Source organism: Carcharhinus amblyrhynchos, chromosome 15, assembly GCF_965287045.1.
Source record: "Carcharhinus amblyrhynchos chromosome 15, sCarAmb.v2.hapA, whole genome shotgun sequence".
NCBI lineage: Eukaryota > Metazoa > Chordata > Chondrichthyes > Carcharhiniformes > Carcharhinidae > Carcharhinus > Carcharhinus amblyrhynchos.
The window spans coordinates 25,904,984-25,932,380 of NC_137338.1; the positions used below are offsets into that span (position 1 = coordinate 25,904,984).

At 43.8% G+C, this 27,397-nt stretch overlaps 1 protein-coding gene across 1 annotated transcript in view; it reads right to left on the reverse strand.

The window, feature by feature from the left end:
- The window catches only part of LOC145353169 (transmembrane protein 50B), an 87,904-nt gene extending 62,046 nt beyond the window's left edge, over positions 1-25,858 (reverse strand). The window contains exon 1 of the mRNA XM_080203629.1: positions 25,764-25,858. The gene's annotated coding sequence lies outside the window, so the exon portion shown is untranslated. The remainder of the gene's footprint in view (positions 1-25,763) is intronic.
- Between the last annotated feature and the right edge of the window lie 1,539 nt (positions 25,859-27,397).

Genomic DNA, 27,397 nt, shown 5'->3' on the forward strand with positions numbered 1-27,397 from the left:
CAGTGGCAGCAATAGGGGCCACATACAAGAACGTGCTGCAGCAACTTATCAAGACTCTTCTGACACAACCTTTCAAAGCCACAACCTCTATCATGTAGAAGGATAAGGACAGATCACGGGAACACCACCACCTGCGAGTTCCCCTATAAGCCACACCATCCTGACCTTTGAACTATATTACCATTCCTTCAATGCCACTGGATCAAAAACAAATGTACCACAGTACAGGACTGTGCGTATACCTAACACTACATGGATTGCAGCTTCAAGACGACAGATTACCATTACCTTAAAGGATATTAGAAAAGGGCAACAAATAGTAGCCTGGACAATACCACACATCCCATGAATAACTAAACAAAAGTGTTATTAGCTGGATTACATGCATTATGTGGATAAGCCAACGAGAGGTGGGGCCACATTGGACTTGATACTGGGTAATGAAGCAGGCTAAGTGTTAGATTTGTTTGTGGGAGAGCACTTTGGAGATATTGACCACAATTCGGTGTCCTTCATCATTGCAATGGAGGGGGATAGGATCACACGACAGGGCAAGGTTTATAATTGGGGTAATTGTGATGCAATTAGGCAAGAATTAGGGAGCATAAGATGGGAGCTGAAACTGTCAGCTATGGGCACAAACGAAAAGTGGAGCTTTTTCAAGGAACAAATACCGTGTGTCCTTGATAGGTATGTCCCTGGCAGGCAAGGAGGAAGTGGCCGAGTGAGTGAACCATGGTTCACAAAGGAGGTTGAATGCCTTGTCAAGAGGAAAAAGGAAGCACATGTAAGGACGAGAAAACAAGGTTCAGTTGGGTTACTTAAGTGTTAAGGTAGCTAGCAATGAGTTAAAGAAAGGGCTTAGGAGAGCTAGGAGGAGGCATGAGAAGTCCTTGGCGGGTCGGATAGAAGAAAACCCCAAGGCTTTTTACTCTTATGTGAGAAATAAAAGAATGACCAGGGTGAGGTTAGGGCCAGTCAAGGATGGTAGTAGGAACTTATGCATGGAGTCAGAAGAGATAGGTGAGGCATTGAATGAATACTTTTCTTCAGTGTTCACTAAGGAGAGGGGCCATGTTTTTGAAGAGTTCGTGATACAGGCCGATTGGATGGGGGAGATAGATGTTCTGAGGGAAGATGTATCAGCAATTTTGAAAAACCTGAGGGTGGATAAATCCCCTGGGCCAGATGAGATACATCCTAGGATACTTTGGGAAGCAAGGGATGAAATTACAGAGCCTTTAGCTTTGTTCTTTGGGTCCTCACTGTCCACAGAGATAGTCATGATGTGGGTATGCCGGCGTTGGACTGGCGTAAACACAGTAAAAAGTCTGACAACACCAGGTTTTAGTCCAACCTATTTATTAGATAATATACTCACTAGCTTTCGGGGTTACCCCCTTCGTCAGGTGAATGGAGAGTTCTGGCCTCAGACAGAGCATATAAAGCACAAACAGTTTAGAGATTACTGATTAAAATGCGAATCCTTACACCTAACCTGCTGTTCAAGACCTGAAGTGGCTGATAATGTGAGTGGAAGGAGCACTGATCACAGTTTAAAGAGATGTGTATTGTCTCCAGACAGTACAGTAAGTGAGGTTTTGCAAACCCAGGCAAGTCATGGGGGTTACAGATGGGTTCATGTCGCACTATCTGTAACCCCCATGACTTGCCTGGGTTTGCAAAACCTCACTTACTGTACTGTCTGGAGACAATACACATCTCTTTAAACTGTGATCAGTGCTCCTTCCACTCACATTATCAGCCACTTCAGGTCTTGAACAGCAGGTTAGGTGTAAGGATTCGCATTTTAATCAGTAATCTCTAAACTGTCTGTGCTTTATATGCTCTGTCTGAGGCCAGAACTCTCCATTCACCTGACGAAGGGGGTAACCCCAAAAGCTAGTGAGTATATTATCTAATAAATAGGTTGGACTAAAACCTGGTGTTGTCAGACTTTTCACAGAGATAGTGCCAGAGGACTGGAGTGGCAAATGTTGTTCCTCTTTTCAAGAAAGGAAATAGGAATGACGCTGGTAATTATAGGCTAGTTAGTCTTACTTCGATGGTCAGCAAGTTAACGGAAAGGGTCCTGAGAGATAGGATTTATGACCATTTGGAAAGATTCCATTTAATCCAGGATAGTTAGCACGGTTCCGTGAGGGGCAAGTCCTGCCTCACAAATTTGATTGAATTCTTTGAGGAGGTAACTAAGTGTGTGGACGAAGGTAGAGCTGTTGATGTTACATACATGGATTTTAGTAAGGCGTTTGATAAGGTTCCCCATGGTAGACTCATGAAGATGATAAGGTGTGGGAAACAAGGAAATTTGGCCAATTGGATAAGTAACTGGCTGTATCATAGAAGACAGAGGGAGGTGGTGGAAGGGAAATTTTCAGACTGGAGGTCAGTTACCAGCGGTGTACCACAGGGGTCAGAGCTGGGTCCTCTGCATTTTGTGATTTTTATCAATGACTTGGAAGAAGGGGCTGAAGGGTGGGTTAGTAAATTTGCTGACCACACCAAGATTGGCGGAGTAGTGGATAAGGTGGAGGGCTCTTGCAGGCTGCAAAGGGACATTGATAGGATGCAGAGCTGGGCCGAAAGTGGTAGATGGAGTTTAACTCCGATAAGTGGGAGGCGATTCATTTTGGTAAGACAAACTTGAATGCAGATTATGCGAGGGAGAATGCGAGGGTAGGTGACGCTACGAGGTCTAAAGTTAAGGATAGGGTACAGGTAAGGGAAGAGGCCGAGGATGTCCCAATTGGTGGTGCTACGGCAAATAGGGTCCAGGTGAAGGCTGGGATGAAAGCGCTTTATCTGAATGCACGAAGCATTCGGAATAAAGTGGATGAGCTGGTGGCGCAGATCGACACAAATGGATACGATCTGGTGGCCATTACAGAGACGTGGCTGCAAGGTGACAGGGACTGGGAGATGAATGTACAGGGCTATCAAGTGTTTAGGAAGGATAGGCAGGAGGAAAGAGGGGGTGGCGTAGCTCTGCTGATTAAGGATAGTATCAAGGTGGTAGCAAGGGATGATATCGGAGCCAAAGAGCAGAACGTGGAATCGTTGTGGGTGGAGATTAGGAACAGCAAAGGGAGGAAGACGCTGGTGGGTGTCGTCTATAGGCCCCCGAATAATGATCTGGAGGTGGGGCGGGCTGTTAACACGCAAATAAGTGCGGCGTGCAGGAATGGGACGGCAGTAGTTATGGGAGATTTCAATCTGCATATTGATTGGTCGACCCATGTTGGACGAGGTGGGCTCGAGGAGGAGTTCTTGGAATGCTGCCGGGATAATTTCCTTGAACAGTGTGTGTTGGAGCCGACGAGGGAGCGAGCTATCTTGGATCTGGTGCTATGTAATGAGGCGGGTAGAATTAGGGACCTTGCGGTGAAGGATCCTCTTGGAGAGAGTGATCATTGTATGGTGGAGTTTCTGGTGCAGATGGAGGAGGAGAAAGTGGGTTCCCGGACACGCGTCCTTTGTTTGAATAGAGGGGAGTATGGTAGGATGAGAGAAGAATTGGCAAATGTGGACTGGGGGAGTGCGTTGGAAGGTAGGTCTGCTGAGGAGCAGTGGAGGATCTTTAAGGAGATCTTTCTTGGTGCTCAGCAGAAATTTATTCCGATGGTTAAAAAGGACAGTAGGAAGAGAGGTAATAAGCCGTGGATAACGAAGGAGGTGAAGGAAAGTGTTAAATTAAAAGCGGAGGAATTTAGAGTAGCTAAGAGCAGTGGGCGAGAAGAGGATTGGGAAAGGTTTAAATGTCAACAAAGATTGACAAAGAAGTTGATAAAGGAGGGTAGGAGAAGCTATGAGGCTGGGCTAGCACTTAATATAAAAAAGGATAGCAAGAGTTTTTATAAATATATAAAAAGGAAGAGGCTGGCTAGGGTGAACGTTGGTCCTTTAGAGGATGAGAAAGGGGAGCTAGTGGTAGGGGATGGGGATATGGCTAAGGTCTTGAATAACTTTTTTGTTTCTGTCTTCACGGAGGAGGACGTGAATAATTTGCCGGGTGTTAGCGATGGAAAGGTGGTAGGAATGGAGGGTCTTAATGACATTACTGTTACTAGAGAGGTGGTGCTCGACAGACTGGAGGGGCTGATTGTGGACAAGTCCCCAGGACCGGATGGAATGCATCCGAGGGTTCTGAAAGAAATGGCGGAGGTTATAGTGGATGCCTTGGTGGTTATTTTCCAGACGTCGCTGGATTCCGGGGAAGTGCCGGAAGATTGGAAAACGGCTAATGTTACGCCGTTGTTTAAGAAGGGTGCCAGGCAAAAGGCGGGGAATTATAGGCCGGTTAGTTTAACGTCTGTGGTAGGTAAAATGTTAGAATCCGTCATTAAGGAGGAAATTGCGAGGCATCTTGAAGGGAATTGCTTGATAGGGCGGACGCAACACGGTTTCATTAAAGGGAAGTCGTGTCTGACAAATTTACTGGAGTTCTATGAGGATGTGTCTAGGGCAGTGGATAGAGGAGAGCCGGTGGATGTGGTCTTTCTGGATTTTCAGAAGGCGTTTGACAAGGTACCTCACAAGAGGTTATTGCAGAAGGTCAGGGGACATGGAGTTGGGGGTAGGGTGTTAGCGTGGATAGAGGATTGGTTGTCAAATAGGAGGCAGAGAGTGGGGGTCAATGGGTGCTATTTGGATTGGAGGTTGGTGACTAGTGGGGTGCCCCAGGGGTCGGTGCTGGGGCCTCAGCTATTTACCATTTATATAGATGATCTGGAGGAGGGAACCGAGTGCAGGGTGTCGAAATTTGCTGATGACACCAAGATTGGGGGAAAGGCAAATTGTGCGGAGGGTGTGGAGAGTCTGCAGAAGGATCTAGATAGGCTGGGCGAATGGGCCAGGAAATGGCAAATGGAATTTAATGTTGGCAAGTGTGAGGTGGTCCACTTTGGTAGGAAGAATGGTAGGAAGGACTATTACTTACGTGGCGAAAAACTGCAGCAGGCGACGGTGCAGAGGGACCTCGGGGTCCTTGTGCATGAGTCGCAAAAACCCAGCTTGCAGGTGCAGCAGGTGGTCAGGAAGGCGAATGGGATGCTGGCCTTCATAGCGAGGGGGATTGAATATAAAAGTAGGGAGGTCTTGCTGCAGCTGTATAGGGCATTGGTGAGGCCGCAGCTGGAGTACTGTGTGCAGTTTTGGGCGCCGCACCTGCGCAAGGATATTTTGGCCCTGGAGGGAGTGCAGAGGAGGTTTACTAGGCTGATACCAGAGTTGAGGGGATTGAGCTATGAGGAGAGGCTGAATAAACTAGGCTTGTACTCGTTAGAGTTTAGAAGAATGAGGGGAGATCTCATTGAGACGTATAAGATGATGAATGGGATGGATAGGATAGAGGTGGAGAGACTCTTCCCGCTCAAAAAAGACAGTAGGACTAGGGGGCACAGCCTCAAGATAAAGGGGAGGCAGTTTAGAACGGAGTTGAGGAGGAACTTCTTCACTCAAAGGGTGGTGAATCTCTGGAATTCTCTGCCCGTTGAAGTGGTGGAGGCTGCCTCGCTAAATATTTTTAAGAAGCGGGTTGATGGGTTCTTGATAAGAGAGGGGGTTAAGGGTTATGGGGAGAGGGCGGGAAAGTGGAACTGAGCCACAACAGATCAGCCATGATCTTATTGAATGGCGGGGCAGGCTCGAAGGGCTAGATGGCCTACTCCTGCTCCTATTTCTTATGTTCTTATGTTCTTATATAGGGTCAACAGCAAGGTTCTAAGGAATGTGGAGGAAGAGAGAGATCTTGGGGTTCATATCCACAGGTCTCTGAAGGTTGCCACTTAAGTGGATAGAGCCGTGAAGGCGGCTTATAGTGTGTTAGGGGGTTTGAGTTTAAGAGCCGTGGGATTATGCTGCAACTATACCAGACATTGAGACCACATTTGGAATAGTGTGTTCAGTTCTGGTCACCTCATTATAAGGAGAATGTGGAAGCATTGGAGAGAGTGCAGAGGAGGTTTACCAGGATGCTACCTAGTTTGGAGGGTAGGTCTTATGATGACAGATTGAGGGAGCTGGGGCTTTTCTCTTTGGAGCGGAGGAGGGTGAGAGGCGACTTAATAGAGGTTTGCAAGATGATGAGAGGGGTTGATAGAGTGGACGTGCAGAGACTATTTCCTCGGATGGATGTAGCTGTTACTAGGGGGCATAACTATAAGAGATTCATGGTGGAAGATATAGGAGAAATGTCCGAGGTAGATTCTTTACTCAGAGTGGTTGGGGTGTGGAATAGACTGCCTGCTGTAATAGTGGAGTCAGACACTTTAGGAACTTTCAAGCTGTTATTGGATAGGCACATGGAGCACACCAGAATTATAGGGAGGGGATAGCTTGATGTTGGGATTGGACATAGCTCGGCACAACATTGAGGGCTGAAGGGCCTGTACTGTGCTGTAATGTTCTATGTTTCTATGTCTATGTTTCAAACAATCCAGGCAGCTGTTGCCTCATGCCAAAATTGCAGATTGGAGACTAGTAAATATCATGTTTTACTGACAAAACACAAAAGTTATAAATTGCTGAAGGTAGAACAGATCCCATTGGGATTAAATGCATAGCTCCCATTGGAAGGATATTACTAAACCTCTCAGAGTACAGAAGTTATTTTTCCTGTTCTTTGTTTCTTGGAAATGAAGTAAACTCCGGTATTTAAACAAACTGCACAACAGCCAGCATAAACTGAGTGCTTAACATTGTTACGCCCTCCCAATAATAAAACCTTCATTCAATGAGCTAGCAACTTGCCGAATGGCTCCAGGCACTTGGAAAATGCCTATCCAAATGAAATTGTTGCCTGTATTATATGAATGTCACTTTACAGCAAAATAATTTGAGGATACATTAATCTCTACATGAAAAGGCACCAACAAATAAAAATTCCACTGGTGCAAGGGAAAGGGAAATTCTGCACAAGGAGCGCCAGATACAAGAATTAAGGAAAATTGAATCAACTGAAATGTATCATTTAAACAAAAAAAAAATTTCCACTTTGGGCTTTATCAGAGATGACCAAAAATGGAGGGAGTTCAGAGTACCATCCAGTGATTCGAACTGACCAGGTTTACTTCACAAAATAAATACTGGATTTATCAGCTTGAACAATATGAATCTATGTCTTTGCTAGCAACTTGGATAGTGAACAAGCTCAGCTTCCAATGGACACAATACACTTATCATTTTTTGACTAACCAGCAGTCACATACACACACAGCTGGTGATATGTGCTTGGTAATAAGCCATCGGATTGCTGTATCAGTGCAGAGAACATTACCCTCCCTGACTCTCAGTTCTGAGGGTAAATGGGTAGCATTCTGTCCCTGAAACGTTAATTGTGGAATGTCAAATTTCTCCATTATTATTTTAAAAGTCGTTAATTTTTAAAAAATCAAAATAAACATCTTCTAAAGTTTATATTTCAGTTTGTATCTTAATCCTACCTGCATTTTCCCATCTTTATTTCACAATATGTAAAATGATTAAAAATGAAGGATAATTACATAATAAGAACATAAGAAATAGCAGGAGTAGGAGTAGGCCATCTAGCCCTTCGAGCCTGCCCTGCCATTCAATAAGGTCATGGCTGATCTGAAGTGGATCAGTTCCACTTTCCCGCTTTCTCCCCATAACCCTTACTTCCCTTGTCTATCAGAAACCTATCTCCCCGTGACAGAAATGTATTCAGCGAGGTAGCCTCCACCACTTCAATGGGCAGAGAATTCCAGAGATTCACCACCCTTTGAGTGGAGAAGTTCCTCCTCAATTCTGATCTAAACTGTTCCCCCCTCCCTTATTTTGAGGCTGTGCCCTCTAGTCCTGCTATCCTAAGCGGGAAGAATCTCTCTACCTCTACCCTATCTATCCCCTTCATTATCTTATATGTCTCTATAAAGATCCCCCCTCAGCCTTCTAAACTCCAACAAGTACAGACCCAGTCTATTCAATCCCTCTTCATAGGCTAACACCCTCATCTCCAGTATCAGCGTAGTGAACCTTCTCTGCACTCCCTCCAAAGCCAATATATCCTTCCTCAAATGCGGCGACCAAAAATTGTTACATTTGACTTCCTGGATTGCCCTCCATGATGACATTACTGTTGCTGGACTCTGCAGATCACATTAAGCTGACACTAGAATGAAATTTACATTGGTAAAGATTTCTTCGATGCCAGCACCTTCCCAAAATCCTGACCATGCTTTTTTTGCAACTCCCTCACAGGTGAGCAACTTCCAGCACTGTTCTTCCCGCCTGCCTTAGCCCTGATCATCTGTTTTGAGCGTTTTAAATATACATCTCTTTTTAAAAAATGAAGAGAAAGTTCCAATTTTAATTGCCAGTCACAAAAGATGATACCAGCAACTATTCACTATACTAGCTGACAACTTTCTTTATTGAATAATGATAATAAGGGAAACAAGTAACCAAATACCAAAAAAGTTGATTACATTTCTTTAAAAGCTAATGAATAACTCACTAGAGGTAATTTTCTAAGTTATACACAACATAAGAACATAAGAAATAGGAGCAGGAGTAGGCCATCCAGCCCTTCGAGCCTGCCCCGCCATTCAATAAGATCATGGCTGATCTGTCGTGGCTCAGTTCCACATTCCCGCCCTCTCCCCATAACCCTTATTCCCCTCGCTTATCAAAAACCCATCAACCCGTGTCTTAAAAATATTTAGCGAGGCAGCCTCCCACTTCAACGGGCAGAGAATTCCAGAGATTCACCACCCTTTGAGTGAAGAAGTTCCTCCTCAACTCTGTTCTATGAACCAATATGTATCAGCATGAAAACTGATGCGACCATTTCATCCCAGTGCAGGAGAGCTTCTAAACTGAAAAATGCTAAACATAAATATTTGCGTTTACATAGTAACAATTCCAGTCACTTCTTACTTTTAAGCACTATTTCATCTTGCAGCATAAATAGTTGGACACCCTTGACTGTCAGTGACGCAGTCTAGCAAGCCAGTTCTGGAAGATGCCTCAAACTATTAGTCATCACATCACAGCACGTAGCAACAAAAAAAAAGCATGAGGCATGAAGGTGTGCCCAGAAATTTGTTCCTGCAGGTTGCACCCACGAACTATAGATCTTAAAACTGTGATGTGGCTTTAACACTTTTCAAAACACATATTTTAATAGGTTAGACAATATACGTGTGTCATAAACAAAAATCAAAATTATTGCTCTTTTATTAAAGGTAACAAACTATTACAGTATTATCCATTATACAATGGAAACTGTGAATATTTTTCTAATTTTTAAATTAGAACACTGCAACAGCACTTAATAACATGTTGAAGAGTTGGGTTACACATTGTCCATGCAAGTATGCAAAGGGGAAACAATTAAGCTGCAAATCAAGTTCCTATCCTTGCTCTTCACTCTAACTCTTCCTTAGATTTTCTTTTGATGACCTCCCCACACCCCCCCCCTCACCAAATCTTCAGATCATACTAAATCTGCCATCTTGAAGACATTCTCACCATCTTTCAAAACCTTCCCTTCAATCGCACCTTTTGTCACCTCCCCCCAAAACATCCGTCATCAACCTACAAAACCATGAGTCTTTTTGCTATTGTAAAGGCATTATTCAAATACAAACATTGGTGCCAATGTGTACAGGAATCTAAAGGGGTGTGTGCGCGCGTGCATAGCCAGTAGATACAGAAACAGAGGGAGGGAGGGAGAGGGATGGGGTGTACTGAGATTGTTGAGAATTACCACTTTGGTGATTGAATTATAATTTATGAAGCAATATATATCAGAATGGAAACTGACTTGGCAATTTCATCCCAGTTCTGGAGAGTTTCTACATAGAATAAAGGTAATCATGCCACTTCACAGCCCTGAGTTTAACATTAATTAGGCTTGCTGATCAAGTGCAGGAGAGTTCATTATCAGTTACACTGCCCATTAATGTAGTCGACAACCAGGATATGATGCACTATAGTGGAGATGGCATTGGGGGGGAAGAGTGAAGAGGAAAGTCATCATTACTGCCCTCTTACCCACATGTTAGTGACAGGTTTCGGGTACTAGCACAGTAGAGGGTAAGTTCCCTGCATTTTTAATTGGGGTACATTTACTTGGGGTGAGAAGGCATTAATAAATCAATAAGGTGGAAAAGAAAGCTTTAACTCATCCCTTCCCAACATTAAACACAAAACATATCACTGACAAAAAACATAATTTCTGTGAAAATGTTAAACCTTGAATGCAATTTTCTAATCAACATCAATGATAAGCCACAGCCTGGCAGGCAAACAAGCGCTATTTGAGTTGTGAACTCTTAGAACGTTTGCTGGGAAGGATTGAAGGACTTGCGAAAGCAGCTGTTTTGTTTAAGTACCATGCTAGAATGACCAGTATCTGTGCAGCTGCTGTGCTGATACCCTCTTTAGACAGTAAATTTGCAGGATAGACTGAGGCTGACACCAAGGAAAACATCTTCTATAAAAATGAAAAAAAAAGGAAAGCAGCCTTCAAAAAAAATCCCATAAATTTACACTGGATTTGCCACAAGCTGTACAAGGCTCATGCAGATAGTGACACTAAGTATAGCAGCAGCTTAACACGGCACAAAAGATGCGAGTGAAAGGGAAACAAACAAACCCCTGGAAAAGCAATGATTGTAACAGCTGCCTCCATAGAGAAGCTGCAAAGCTGCTACTGTTAGTTTCCAAAGCACAGCACTTACTGGAATATCAGGAAGATTATTCAGCATTCTGATGGGAAGAACACTATTTTGGTACAATAGATACTTATTTTGGAATTCACTCAAGGGGACGTGATGTAACTTTAGTAAGTTTTCCCAGGCTGCAGACTACATGAGGATTGGATTACTAACAACTCTTCTTCCAACAATAAAGAAGATGTGTTATAGATCAATTTCACACCCCTTCGTGGATTTCAGTCTCTGGTTAAAATGGACGTAAAAATAGCATCTGACACGCCTAGTGGCCTCATTCAATCAACTGTAAGTAACACCCTGAAAAGGAAATGTTGCTTGGCATTTGTATTTTGGAAGTATATAGACGTTAATATTTTTCCTGCTATAACTTCTTCCATGCAAAACACACCAAACAACTACAACAGTTTAACTTTACATAGCACCTGTAACACTGATACATTATAAAGTCACACACCTCCTGACTCAGCAATGCAGACCTACATGTCCTCAATTCACCTGCAAATGAAAACCAAGACTGTCATCTGTCCTGAGTGAGAGAGTACATCTGAGGACTGAGAAGGATTCCCCCACTACTCTCTTGTACACTTGAGAGTTGGAGAATACCTCTTCACAGACCATACATTTAGAGTAAAACTAATAGTTTAAATTTATGTTTAAGAAATAAACAAAAGCAAGAAGGTGATGGGGAGGCAATGGCCTAGTGGTGTAATCACTAGACTATTAATCCAGAAACTCAACTAATGTTCTGGGGACCTGGGTTCAAATCCCACCATGGCAGATGGTGGAATTTGAATTCAATTTTTTAAAAAAAATTTGGAATTAAGAATCAGCCGATGATCATGAAACCCATCTGGTTCACTCATGTCCTTTAGGGAAGGAAAGCTGCTATCCTTACCTTGTCTGGCCTACTTATGACTCCAGAGCCACAACAATGTGGCTGACTCTCAATCACCCTCCATGGGCAATTAGGGATCAGCAATGAATGCCGGCCAGCTAGCAATACCCATGTCACATTAATGAATTTAAAAAATTAACAAGAAACGCTATATAATACTTGGCCTACAGAAAACAGAAATTCTTTCAAAACAAAAAGGACAATCTACATCCTTCATTAATTTGTTTTTTTTCAAGAAAGGCCTTCATGGACACTCCCCACAAGAATGACTTTTCTGGAATCCCTCATGATCCTGGTGTAGGCAAATTGGAAAAGGAAAGTGCAAATCATGATACAGCTGCTCTTTTTTTGGTGAGAAAGAAAGTCCTCTCAGGGTTTTGAGATTTGATAGCCTTTGAACTTGCATCACCTTCTACTTCTACTCTTACACATCTATCAACATTTCTGAACAATATACAATTTGAAGTCCTCAAAGCAGAGGTTCAACTATTTCAAACCAGTAAAGAAAAAGTCACTTTTTGGCAATTCACAGACGTAGAAGCACAGGTGCTGCCACCCGAGCCAAAGACACATGCTAGTTTTTTTTAAATCATCTCTTCATGGTTCAAGTAACAGTGAGCACTAGTGAAAAATCAGGATATTAGATTAGGAGTAAGAAAGGAAAGACATCAGGTGGATTTGATTCACAGGATACCAAAGTCAAGAAATAAGTTACTTGGGAAGGTCATGTTAGTGAACAATATTCCTGTTAAGAAACAATTGAATGTGTTTCCAAAGAGAAGTGATTGAGACTCCCAAATTAAACATTAGTTCAATCCCAGCTGGAATAGTGTGTTTAATTTTGGGCACCACAGTTTGAGGTCATCAGAAAGTGTACATTAGAGATTTATTAGAATGGGTCCAGAGATGAAGGATCAGAGTTACTTGGATAGACCAGAGGAACAGAAGTTGTCCTCCACCAAGAGCAGAAAATATTTATGTGAGATTTGACAGGTTTCAAAAATGAAGAAGGGTGCATGTAGAATCACTAGACAAGCAGTTAGCATTGACTGAAGGAGCAATAATTAGGGGGCCCAGCTTTAAGATGATTGCTAAAAGGATGGGTAATAAAAGGTTGATATTGCAAGCAATCCATATATGCATGAATCAATTTTTTGTTTAAGAAGAACCAAATATAGCAAGAGAAAATGACAAGTAGTTGAGATTTGGAATGAACATAGTCTGGCGAATACAAAATTCGACAGTCGTCTTCAAAGTAGAATGGGATAAAGTTTAGTTTATTTATTCATGTCACAAGTAGGCTTTCATACTGCAATAAAGTTACGTGAAAATCCCTTTGTTGCCACACTCCGGCGCCTGTTCGGGTACACTGAGGGAGAATGTAACATTGCCGATGCACCTAACCAGCATGTCTTACGGACTGTGGAGGAACTGGAGCACCCAGAGGAAACTCTCGCAGACACGGGAAGAACTTTCAGACTCCACACAGTGACCCAAGCTGGGACCCTGGCACTATGAGGCAGCAGTGCTAACCACCGTGCCGCCCATGCCACCATGCTACGCCTGAATTTCATAAGAGGAGAAAAGAGGCAGGGATATTAGCTAACAACAGGAAATGGAACTAACTGAATTGCCCTTTGAAAGAGGAAGCATAGACTCCACATGCCAAGTCTCTCCTCCAGCACTGAACTATTCTAATGATACCATGATCAAGGGAGAAGGATGGTGGAGTTGTTCTATCAAATGAAATGGAATTGCTCGCCCTCTTTAAAAAGACTCCTTCCACCTTTATCTTAGAACATCCATTTTTAAAACGGGACATTGTAATTTAAAACAAATCGCCTTCCCCTTCCTCCCTACTCACAACTGAAGGTGGACATGCTATCCATTCTCAACATATCTGTGAAAGCTGCTCCTTAGTGGGCCACAATGGTGTTCCCACAAGAAAGGTCTAGGCTTGATTCCTAGCCCAAAGCAATCCAGCTGATTCTACCAGAAAATATTTGGTGAAACGCCTTTTGAATACAAAAGGAACACACATAAAAAACATTTGCTCTCAAGCTACCATTTTATATCTTTACAAATAACACATTAGAAAATACTTTCTATAACATTCTATAACCGGGAAACTAAAACCTGAACATCACACGGTATTGACCAACTTACAAAGAGGTATAGAGTACAAAAGCCAGGAAGTTATGCTAAGGTGAAAGTCCAATTCTGGATACCACAGTTAAGGAAGAATGTAAAGGCTTTGGCGAAGGTAGAGGGATTTACAGTTATGTGGATAGACCAGAGAACCTGATGTTGTTCACCATAGTGCAGAGAAAGATAAACTGGGATCTGAAAACTAAAGGCTAAATTGAGATCAGTTAAATCATGAAGGGTTTAGGAATAGAGTGAAGTTCTGCCTTTCATGACTTCCTTGTTCATGTGTTTGCTTACCCACACTTAAAATCTTACAGTACAGGAGGCAGCCATTGGGCCCATCTGGTCTGCACTGACCACAATCCCACCCACGCCCTATCCTCGTAACTCCACAATTCATTTATCTTAGCTTGTCCCCCTGACACTAAAGGGCAATTTAGCATGGCCAATCTATCCAACCTGCACATCTTTGGAGTGTGGGAGAAAATTGAAGCACCCAGAGGAAACCCACGCAAATAAGGGGAGAATGTGCAAACTTCAAGCAGACAGTGACCCAAGCCAGGAATCAAACCCAAGTCCTTGGCGCTGCGAAACAGCGGCGCTAACCACTGTGCTACCATGTTTTGTACTTTGTAGCATTTTGTACTATAATCACCCATTATATCAGCCATGTTTGATATTCTGCACTTTCTTTCTCCTCTCTTCTTTCCCCGATGAGACGATAATCATGATGGAACAGAGACTTCAACATGTTTAATGGAGAAATAATGTTGAAGCCTCAAAGTGGGAGCCTTCCACTAGTCCTGGCCAAGAACATTTAATTCTCTTAAGCACTTTTTTGAGAAGCGTCTAGAATGGTCGCTGATGTGCAGCTGGAATGGAGAAATTAACTTGGAAATGTCCAAATCTCAGTCCAGAGCGAAATAATTGCTCTACTCAATTTAAGAGCACAGATTTTGTCTACCAGTTTTGAGGTGATTCATTTTTTTCCTGAAATGAGGATCATCTCTTAAAAATTTGTGGCACATCTTGTATTGCTCAGAGGCTCCCCAACTGTTGCAGAGGTACCACTATTTGTTGTACAGCAACGGTGCAAACAAATGCTGCCCTCACAATGCTGAAACCTACATCTGACTGACTCCCATTAAGAAGCATGTTCATCATTTGCAATTTCACTGAGAGATTTTGTGGGAATAGAACCCGTGAACAACAGACTTTACTGTAAATTGAAAGAGACTGTTTCAAGTAGCTGCAAGATCGACAACCAGAGAGTACAGATTGTAAGCGATTGGCAAAAGAACCAGAGAGAGACCTTTTCTTAAAAACAATGGACCCTGTGAGAGTACTTCTCCGATAACATCGAGGGCATCCTGAAACCCATCATACAAGGAACGCCCGGCTTCTATCCTGACACCACGGGCTTCTTTACAGAAGCTCAGCAGCCATGAAGCAGTTGAACCAGGAACACTCATCATCACAATGGATGTCCCAGCACTCTTACACCAGCTTCCCCCACAATGGTGGCATTGCTGCAACTGCCTCAGTACTCAACACTGAGGACTGCAAATCTCCAGATAGAATTCTACAACTCATCCACTTCATCCTGGATCACAATGTCTATACTTTCAACAACCAGTTTTTCATCCAGACACACGGAACAGCCAAGACGACCATATTCACACCTCAATATGCCAACATCTTCATACACACGTTCGAACAAGGCCTCTTCGCCACATAGGACCTTCAACTGATGTTATACATTATAATCGATGACATTTTCTTATTTTGGACTCACAGCAAAGAATCACAGAAACAACTACATGATGACATCAACAAGTTCCATCCCACCACCAGACTCACCATGGACTACTCTCCAGAATTGGTTGTATTCTTGGACACACATATCTTCATCAAGGACAGTCATCTCAGCACTTCATCGTACCACAAACCCATGGATACCTCATGATGCTCCACTTCTCCAGCTTCCACCCTAAACACTCTAAAGAAGCCATCCATACACAGAATCTGCCCAGATGAGGAGGAACGTAACAGGTACCTACAGACGCTAAAAGACACCCTCTTAAGTGCAGGATAAGGCTTTCAACTCGTTGATCAATTGTTTTGACGCACCACAGTGAAAAACCGCACCAACCTCCTCAGAAGACAAACATGGGACATATCCGATGGAGTACCCTTCATCATCCAGTACTTCCCCAGAGCGGAGAAGGTACAACATCTTCTTCGAAGCCTTCAACATGTCATTGATGAAGACAGCCAAGGCCACTCCCCCACTACTTGCCTTCAAGCAACCGTGCAACCTCAAACATAGAACCCCTACAGTGCAGGAGGCGGCCATTCAGCCCATCAAGTCTGCACTTATTCCCATAATCCCACATATTTACCCTGCTAATCCTCTGACACTACGGTCAATTTGGTACGGCCAATCAACCTAACCTGCACATCTTTGAACTGTGGGAGGAAACTGGAGCACCCAAAGGAAACCCATGCAGACACAGGGAGAATGTGCAAACTCCACACAGACAATAGCCTGAAGCCAGAATCAAACCTGGGTTCCTGGCACTGTGTGGCAGCAGTGCTAACCACTACGCCACCGCCCCACCCATTGTTCGCAGCAAACTACCCAGCTTCAGGATAATAACGACCACAACACCACACAATCCTGCCACAGCAACTCTGCAAGACATGCCGGATCATCGACAAGGATGCCATCATCTCACATGAGAACACCGTCCACCAGGTACACACTAATGCAACTCAGCCAATGTTGTTTACCAGATATGCTGTAGGAAAGGGTATCCTGAGGCATGGTACATTAGCAAAACCATGCAGACACTATGACAATGGAAGATCGGACACCGCTCAATCACCAGGCAGGAGTATTCCTGTCAGGGAACACTTCAGCAGTCAAGGGCATTCAGCCTCCGATCTTCAGGTAAGCGTTCTCAAAGGCGGCCTTCAAGACACACGATAATGCAGAATCACCAAGCAGAATGTTCTTATACGCGGGTTGATGGGTTTTTGATAAGAGAGGGGATTAAGGGTTATGGGGAGAGGGCGGGAATGTGGAACTGAGCAGCGACAGATCAGCCATGATCTTATTGAATGGCGGGGCAGGCTCGAAGGGCTAGATGGCCTACTCCTGCTCCTTTTTCTTATGTTCTTATGTTCTAAACTGATAGTTAAGTTCCGCACATGAGGACGGCCTCAAGCAGGATCTTGGGTTCACGTCACACTATCTGTAACCCCCACCATTTGGCCTGTGCTTGCAAATCATACTAACTGTCCTGGCTTGAAACAATTCACACCTCTAACCTGTGCTTAACCCTCGCCCCACTCACATTGTCAGTATCTGTAAAGACTTGATTACCTGTGAAGACTCGCATTCCAACAACTATCTTGCAATTGAGTCTGTGTCAATACATGCCCTGTTTGTGAACACAACTCTTCATTCATCTGATGAAGGAGCAGCGCTCCGAAAGCTCATGCCACCAAATAAACCTGTTAGACTTTAACCTGGTGTTGAGACACTTCTTACTATGCCCACCCCAGTCCAACGCCAGCATCTCCACATCATGAAAACAATGAATGATTAGGATCCAGAGTGCACTACTTGGTGGGTCCGAGGAAATTGGATAAATATTTAGAAGTACAGGATAATAGAACTAACTGGTTTGCTATGCAGGCAGGAAGAATGCCCTCTTTCTGTGCTATTCTATGGCTCTATGAAATGTAGCTTTTCTAATTCATTCAAGGGATGTGAGCGCGCTGACTGGGACAGCATTTATTGCCCATCCCTAATTTTCCTTAAACTGAATGGCTTGCTAGACCATTTCAGAAGGAATTTGCCGTGGATTTGGAATCACACGCAAGAACGTTAAAGGACCTCAGACAACCAAATGGGTTTTTATGACAATCAACAATGGTTTCACGGTCATCATTTAGACTTTTTAAGAACATAAGAACATAAGAAATAGGAGCAGGAGTAGGCCATCTGGCCCTTCGAGCCTGCCCCGCCATTCAATAAGATCATGGCTGATCTGTCGTGGCTCAGTTCCACTTTCCCGCCCTCTCCCCATAACCCTTAATCCCCTCTCTTATCAAAAACCCATCAACCCGCTTCTTAAAAATATTTAGCGAGGCAGCCTCCACCACTTCAACGGGCAGAGAATTCCAGAGATTCACCACCCTTTGAGTGAAGAAGTTCCTCCTCAACTCCGTTCTGAACTGCCCCCCCTTTATCTTGAGGCTGTGCCCCCTAGTCCTACTGTCTTTTTTGAGCGGGAAGAGTCTTTCCACCTCTATCCTATCCATCCCATTCATCATCTTATACGTCTCAATGAGATCTCCCCTCATTCTTCTAAACTCTAACGAGTACAAGCCTAGTTTATTCAGCCTCTCCTCGTAGCTCAACCCCCTCAACTCCGGTATCAGCCTAGTAAACCTCCTCTGCACTCCCTCCAAGGCCAAAATATCCTTGCGCAGGTGCGGCGCCCAAAACTGCACACAGTACTCCAGCTGCGGCCTCACCAATGCCCTATACAGCTGCAGCAAGACCTCCCTACTTTTATATTCAATCCCCCTCGCTATGAAGGCCAGCATCCCATTCGCCTTCCTGACCACCTGCTGCACCTGCAAGCTGGGTTTTTGCGACTCATGCACAAGGACCCCGAGGTCCCTCTGCACCGTCGCCTGCTGCAGTTTTTCGCCACGTAAGTAATAGTCCTTCCTACCATTCTTCCTACCAAAGTGGACCACCTCACACTTGCCAACATTAAATTCCATTTGCCATTTCCTGGCCCATTCGCCCAGCCTATCTAGATCCTTCTGCAGACTCTCCACACCCTCCGCACAATTTGCCTTTCCCCCAATCTTGGTGTCATCAGCAAATTTCGACACCCTGCACTCGGTTCCCTCCTCCAGATCATCTATATAAATGGTAAATAGCTGAGGCCCCAGCACCGACCCCTGGGGCACTCCACTAGTCACCAACCGCCAATCCGAATAGCACCCATTGACCCCCACTCTCTGCCTCCTATTTGACAACCAATCCTCTATCCACGCTAACACCCTACCCCCAACTCCATGTCCTCTGACCTTCTGCAGTAACCTCTTGTGAGGTACCTTATCAAACGCCTTCTGAAAATCCAGAAAGACCACATCCATTTTAATTCCAGATTTTTATTCAATTCAAATTTCACCATCTGCTATGGTAGGATTCGAACCCAGGTCCCCCAGAGCATTACTCTGGGTCTCTGGATTACTAGTCCAGTAACACTATCACTATGCCATCACCTCCCCTGAATACATTCCCCATTCAAACCCCAAAAAAAACATACATTTGGTTAGTTAATTTACTGTTACATATACTATGTGAACATATACTTAAATTAAGATAAATGAAAATTTGACGGAAAAGCTTTGACAAAATATACATATGTTCTCCATTTCAGAATGCACACGATTCATGTTAATGACAAGTTTTAATAATGGGAGGGAAATTACATAGTTCACACTTTATCACTAGCTAAGACACTCGTACATATATGTCTATTTAATGACTTTATGTGCTTGCTTCTATCTCCTCCTTCCCAAATGTTCATCGTCCATGCAAATCTTCACTGTTTTGTCTAGACATAATTGGGGAAAAGCATTAACAGTCAGTCTTCATTTAATAATGGATTAAAACACTACTTGCTCACTGAAAACATTGTTAAACAGACCTGCGTACCTCTACTCTCACAAACAGTTCTAATGGTGCAAATTTGATGACAGATATTGACAATAACAGCAATGGACAGACTGAGTCATTATGCATAAAGACTCAAACAATTTCCAACAAGACCACAGACCAAGACAAGACAATGACGCAAGAAAATAATGCACATTAGGAAGAAAGGTCACCAAACCATCAAGCCTGGCCCTTTCATAATGCATACACAATTGATTCTCCCATGAACTTTCCACGTGGGAAATTTATGGATCATCAGATCTTTGGGTGGGGAAGAAAAATAAAGACCAGGGCTATGAAACAAGATGATGAAAGAACAAACTTGTATTTTTATACAGCCTTTAAAATCCTAGAGCACGTCACATTAATTTGTTGAAGTGCAGATACTGTTACAATGGTGACAAATGAAGAAGTCAATCTGCAAACAGGAAGGTCTCATCATCACAAGATATAATAACATATAATTTTTTTTGACGGGCCAAAGGCCTACTCTTGCTCCTATTTTCTATGTTTTGGGAGGGTTAGTTCAAGGACAAGTCACTGAAGGAGTGCCCCAGTTTCCTTTAAATAATGTCACAAGATCCTTTAAGCAGCAAGTAAGATATTGGTATAACTGTTCAATTAAAGGACATTAATTCAGACAAATTGGCTCTTCCTTGATTCTATACTGAAGTGTCAGTTTATGTTGTTTGCTTAGAAGGTGGCACAGTGATTAGTACCGCTGCATCACAGCGCAAGGAACCCATGTTTGATTCCAGCCTTGGGTGACTGTGTGGAGTTTGCATGTTCTCTCGGCATCTGTGTGGCTTTCCTCCAGGTGCTCCAGTTCCCTCTCACCATCCAAAGATATGCAGGTTAGGTGGACTGGCCATGCTAAACTGCCCCTTAGTGTCAAAAGATATGTAGTTTGGGTGGATTAGTTCTGTTCCAAGGAAAAGTATCAATAATTCAGTGAAGCTGACATTTGCTGCCTCTGCACATTTCCCAACACTTTGTTGCAAGGGAAAGGTTTTTGGGGAAGTTGAAGGTACCTAACCAACAGCATCCTCCACACAAATTCTGCACAACAACCTCAAATGGAAGATAACACACCTCCATTAAAAATAGCATTGAAATCCAATTTCTTTCTTGCCCACTGGATCTGAGCATTGCTAGCAAGGTCAGCACTTCTTACGCATCTGAATTGTCCTTGAGAAGTTGGGTGATGGATCACCTTCTTGCAACCAATGTACTTCTACAGTGAGGTTAGAGAAGAAGTTCCAAGAGTTTAATCTAGCGACAGTAAAGAAACAACAATATAGTTCCATGCAGGGTGGCAATGTGGAATAACTTACAGGTGGCGTTCCCATGCTGCGCTTCCTCTAGGTGGTAGAGGTTACAAGTTTGGAAAGGCTTAGTGAATTAGACCATAAGACATAAGAGTAAAAGTAATTCAGCCTATCGAGACTGCTCTGCCATACGAGATCATGACTAATCTGATACGATAATTCTCAACTCCACTTTCCCCAAATTATACACATAATCCTTCATTCCCTTACTGATTAAAAATCTGTCTCAGGTCTTGAACATACTTAACGACCTAAGTTCTATAACCCTCTGCGGTAAAGAATTCCACAGATTTGGAAGACTGTGTCCAATTCTGATCACCACATTACCAGAAGGACGTGGAGGGAGTACAGAAAAGGTTCACTATGATTTTGCGTGGTATGGAGGGTATTAGCTGCAAGGAGAAATTGAATAAAGTGGTATTGTTCTCCCTGAAAAAGAGAGGCGGACAGTGACCTGATAGTAGTTTATAATATTACGAGGGCATAAATAAGGTGAACAGTTGAACATGATGATGATGGAGATGGAGATGGAGATGGAGATGGAGATGGAGATGGAGATGGAGATGGAGATGGAGATGGAGATGGAGATGGAGATGGAGATGGAGATGGAGATGGAGATGGAGATGGAGATGGAGATGGAGATGGAGATGGAGGAGGAGGAGGAAGAGAGAGAGAGGGAGAGAGGGAGAGAGGGAGAGAGGGAGAGAGGGAGAGAGGGAGAGAGGGAGAGAGGGAGAGAGGGAGAGAGGGAGAGAGGGAGAGAGGGAGAGAGGGAGAGAGGGAGAGAGGGAGAGAGGGAGAGAGGGAGAGAGGGAGAGAGCCTGAAATGCACTGCCAAGTGAGGTGGTTGAGCCAGAGACATTAGCGTCATTTAAGACATATCTGGATAGACACATGAGCAAGTGGGAAATAGAAGGAGTGGTCTAGATAGGACAACGTGATCACTGCAGGCTTGGTGGGCTGAAGGGCCTGCTCCTGTGCTGTACTAATTTGTTCTTTGTACCCTCAAAAGAAATTCCTCCTCATCTCTGCCTTAAATGGACAACACAGTAAGAAGTCTCACAACACCAGGTTAAAGTCCAACAGATTTATTTGGTAGTAAACACCACTAGCTTTCAGTGCGCTGCTCCTATGTCAGGTGAGTGGAGAGTTCTGATCACAAACAGGGCATATAAAGACACACACAGTTTACAGAATACTGATTAGAATGCAAGTCTTTACAGCTAATCAAGTCTTAAAGGTGCAGACATGAGTGGAGATAGCGTTAAGCACAGGTTAGAGATGTATATTGTCTCCAGACAGGGCAGAAAGTGAGATGTTGCAAGCCCAGGCAAGACATGGGGATTACAAATATTGTGACATGAACAGAAGATCCCAGTTGCGTGTGGAACTTGGCTATCACTTTCTGCTCAGCAACTCTGCACCGTCATGTGTCATGAAGGCCACCTTGGAGAACGTTTACCCGAAGATCAGAGGCCGAATGCCCATGACCGCTGAAGTGTTCACCAAAAGGAAGAGAACAGTCTTGCCTGGTGATTGTTCAGCAGTGTTCATTTATCCGTTGTTGTAGCATCTGCATTGTCTCCCCAATGTACCATGCCTTGGGGCATCCTTTCCTGCAGCATATTAGGTAGACAATGTTGGCCGAGTTGCAGAAGTATGTGCTGCGTACGTGGATGGCGTTCTCATGTAAAATGATGGCATCCATGTCGATGATCTGGCACTGTCTTGAAGCAGTTGCTGTGGCAGGGTTGTGTGGCGTCATGGTCACTGTTCTCCTGAAGGCTGGGTAGTTTGCTGCGGACAATGGTCAGTTTGAGGTTGTGCGGTTGTTTGAAGGCAAGAAGTGGGGGTGTGGGGATGGCCTTGGTGACATGTTTGTCTTCATCAATGACATGTTGAAGACTCCAGAGAACCCCTCACTCAGATTATGCCCTCTGCTCTTAGACTCTTCTTTTGTTTTTTCCAATCTTAGACTCTTCAACAAGAGTAAAGAACCTCTCAGAATTTACACTGTCAAGCCCTCTAATAATCCTGTGGCCAGAATTTTACCGTCCCGTGCACCACGGTTTATGGAAGAGACGACGGGGTGGAAAATGGAAAGATGCATTGATCTCCAGCGGGATTTTATGGTTTTGGAATGAGCAAGGCTGTAAAATCCCACCCGAGATGTCTCATTCTTCTAAAGTCAAATGAACACAAGGCCCAACCTACTCAACTTCTCCTCATAAGAAAATCCCTCCATACCAGAGATCAACCGAGTGAACCTTCTCTGGACTGCCACTAGCATATCTTTCCTTAAATATATTGTTCACTGTATGTGAGATCACACCTAGCAGAATCCCTACTGTGCAAAAGGAAGCCATTCGATCCATCAAGCCTACACTGACAACAACCCCACATAATTACCCTGTTAAACTGCCACTAAGGGGCAATTTAGCATGGCCAATTAACCAAATCCACATGCACATCTTGTAACTACAAAATTTACATGTCTGGTCCATGGTAATGTAGATGTAGATAATGGGGTATTCAACAATGATTAATGCTCCCCAAGTCATCAGATTTCAGGTTCAACTCATTGAGGGCTTGTGTACACAAATCAAAGCTGACATTTCTGAAGATTCATACTTTATTTTGAAGAGTGGGAGAGTTATCCCCAGTTACCTGACCAATACTTATTCCTTGATCAACACTGCCCCATCACCCTGGGGGTTACCTTTGACCAGAAACTGAACTGGACAAGCCACATAAATACTGTGGCTACCAGAGCAGGTCAAAGTCTAGGAATCCCATGGCAAGTAACTCTCCTCCTGACCTTCAAAGCCTGTCCACTATTTACAAGACACAAGTCAGGAATGTACTGGCATACTCTCCACTTGCCTGGGTGAGTGCAGCTCCAACAACACCATCTAGGACAAAACAACCTACTTGATTGCTACCCCTTCCACAAACATTTAATCCCTCCAACACCAGTGAACAGTGGCAGCCAGGTATACCAACTACAAGATGCACTGTGGGAGCTCACCAAGGTTCCTTAGTCCACTACCATCTCGAAAGGCAAGAGCAGCAAATACCTGGGAATACCATCACTTGGAGTCCAAGTCACTCACCAATCTGATTGAAAATATATTGCCATTCCTTCATTGTTTCTGGATCAAAATCTTGGAACTCTCTCCTTAAAAGCACTCTAGGTGTACCTACACCTCAGTGACTGCAATAGTTCAAGGCAGCTAGCTCACCACCATCTTCTGAAAGGTAACTAGGAATGGACAACAAATGCTGGTCCAGCCAGCAACACCCACGTCCCAGAACTCTTTTTTAAAAATCTTTGGTCATCATCATACTGTTGTTTCTGAGAACTTGTGCACAGATTGGCTGTTACTTTTCATTACAACAATGACATAAACATAAGAACATAAGAAATAGGAGCAGGAGTAGGCCATCTAGCCCTTCGAGCCTGCCCCGCCATTCAATAAGATCATGGCTGATCTGTTGTGGCTCAGTTCCACTTTCCCGCCCTCTCCCCATAACCCTTAATCCCCTCTCTTATCAAGAACCCATCAACCCGCTTCTTAAAAATATTTAGCGAGGCAGCCTCCACCACTTCAACGGGCAGAGAATTCCAGAGATTCACCACCCTTTGAGTGAAGAAGTTCCTCCTCAACTCCGTTCTAAACCGCCTCCCCTTTATCTTGAGGCTGTGCCCCCTAGTCCTACTGTCTTTTTTGAGCGGGAAGAGTCTCTATCCTATCCATCCCATTCATCATCTTATACGTCTCAATGAGATCTCCCCTCATTCTTCTAAACTCTAATGCAATCCAAAAAGTACTTAATTGCCTGTAAAGTGCTTGAGACATCCAGGGTTGTGCAAAGTGCTATACAAATGCAAATCTTTCCTTCTTTTGAACATTAAGCTAGAGTCTCTTTTGTTGGAGATGGTCATTGCCTGGCAGTTGTGTCACAACTGTTACTTGTCACATTTTGTCTAATAGGAAAATTGTCCCAGTCTTGATGCATGAAAGCACCATGAAACACAGATTGCTTCAGTACCTTAGAAGTTGCAAATTGTTCTGAGCACTATACAATTGGCAGCAAACATCCCCACTTCTGACCTTATAGTAGGTAGGATGTCATTGATGAAACAGTTTGAAGATATTTGGACCAGGACACTACATGAGGCAGTGCAGCTGCAATGCCCTGGAGCTGAAATGATTAGCTTACAACAATCATGACCATCCATTTTCCTTTGCGTGAGGAGTGACCACAACCAGTTGAGAGATTTTTTCCCCAATTCCCATTGACTTTGATGTTGACAGGGTTACTTGATGCCAAAAAAAAACCAAACATCACCTCAACATCAATGGCAATCTCACCTCGTTGGTGGAATTCAGCCCTTACATTTTATATCCAACACAGAATTAAGAGAACAAAAGTAAAACCACTTCCTGCTTTAATTTCCTGATACAAAATTAAGAGTAAGCAACTGATTAGGTAAGGAAAGCTTACTGATTTGCTGTCCCCCACCCCCACGGGAACATTACTAGTCCATGATGAGAGGAGATACGTATTGGCAGCAGAGAAATGAGGGAGTTAAAATGGTTCAAAAAAAAATACGCTGCCCACAGCAGTCAGTATTTTCCATTAAAGGTGACAGGTAGAGAACACGCCCAGACTTCAAAGAATTGGAGTTAAGGCCATGTTTGAGGAGGCTGGATCCAGATACAGGTACAAGGTTACTTCAGGCGTTGCTGCTGCCCCCTCCCCCCTCCACCACCCATCTCCCTCCCAGGCTCAGGAGGACAAACTGCCGCCCTCACAGCTCAGGGCCACACTCAAAGAGGGAACCACACCGCTGCTATTTTAATCTCTATCTCTTTATGTGTATATATATATATAAAAAAATACATCCAAAGTGCACCAACCTGGATTTTCACTTCTTCAATCCAGCTTTCCCAACCCCCACCCTCTCACAGGCCGGCCCGGCTTAGCTCGCCTCCCCCCGGTGCTACTCTGTCCGGTCCTGCCCGCTCCGTCCCAAAGCCCCACCCCCGGCGCTGATTGACACCCAGCTCACCCAATGGCAAGCCAGGCGCCTGCCTCCGCCACCGCCAATCGCATCTCGTCTTACGCCCGCCAGGGATCCGCCCACTCTGACGGACGTACCTCGCATGAAGCGAGAGCTGCCATTGGCTGCTGCTCCCTCTCCCCCCGCCCTCCCAATGTTGAATGAAACCCTCTTCTGGGTCAACTTATTAATAAGACGTTACACAGGACAAGGCAGTTTTGTTTCTTTGGCACAATTGTCTACAGCTTATAAATAGCTCACTCTAAATAGCTGCCAGTCTTTTAAACAAATTATAAGGATAGCTACATGAGGCCTATCTGTGATCTGCAACACTATATTCTGCACCCTATCCCCTATGAATGGTATGTTTTTGCCTGTATAGCGCAAGAAACAATACTTCTCACTGTATCTCAATACGTGACAATTAATCAACCAAATCAAAGAGGGCAGAATGGTGGCACAGTGGTTAGCACTACTGCCTCAAGAGTCACTGAGCAGAGACTGATAGCCAAGTTCCACACACATGAGGATGGCCTCAACCGGAATCTTGGGTTCATGTCACACTGTCTCTGACCCCCATGACTTGCCTGAACTTGCAAAATCTCACTAACTGTCCTGTCTGGAGACAATATACATCTCTTTAACCTGTAATTAATGCTCTCTCCACTCACATTGTCTGCACCTTTAAGACTTGATTACCTTAAAGACTTGCATTCCAATCATTATTTTGTAAATTGACTTTGTGTCTTTATATGGCCTGTTTGTGAATAGAACTCCCACTCATCTGACGAAGGGGCAGCAAGCACTCTGAAAACTAGTGGCTTTTGCTACCAAATAAGCCTGTTAGACTTTAACCTGGTGTTGTGAGACTTCTTATTGTTTACCCCAGTCCAACGACGGCATCTCCACATCATGACTGCCTCATAGTGCCAGGGACCAGGTTCAATTCCCAACTTGGGTCATTGTATGGTGTCTGCACATTCTCCCCGTGTCTGCGTGGATTTCCTCCCATAGTCCGAAAGACGTGCTGGTTAGACACATTGGCCATACTAAAATCTCCCTTAGTGTACCAGAACAAGCGTAGGAGTGTGGCAACTAGGGGATTTTCACAATAATTTCATTGCAGTGTTAATGTAAGCCTACTTGTGACACTAATAAATAAACTTTTAAAAAACTGGCCACTCAAGTAGAATGAGTTTCAGTTTATTTATTATTATCAGAAATAGGCTTATATTAACACTGCAATGAAGATACTGTGAAAATCCTTTAATCCTGGTGAAGGGATACTGGCCTCTGAGAAGTTGTCTCATTACTTACCCATTTTTGTATTCTATAACTTGGCTAATAAATGAAAGGATTCCACATGCAGTTTTGTAATCATTTAAGATGTTGTAAAAATCACAAATTGCTTCACAGGAACAGTATTAGAAGTTGACGCCATGCCAAAGAATTTGGACAAGTGATCAAAAACATTGTTTAAAAAGTAGAAGG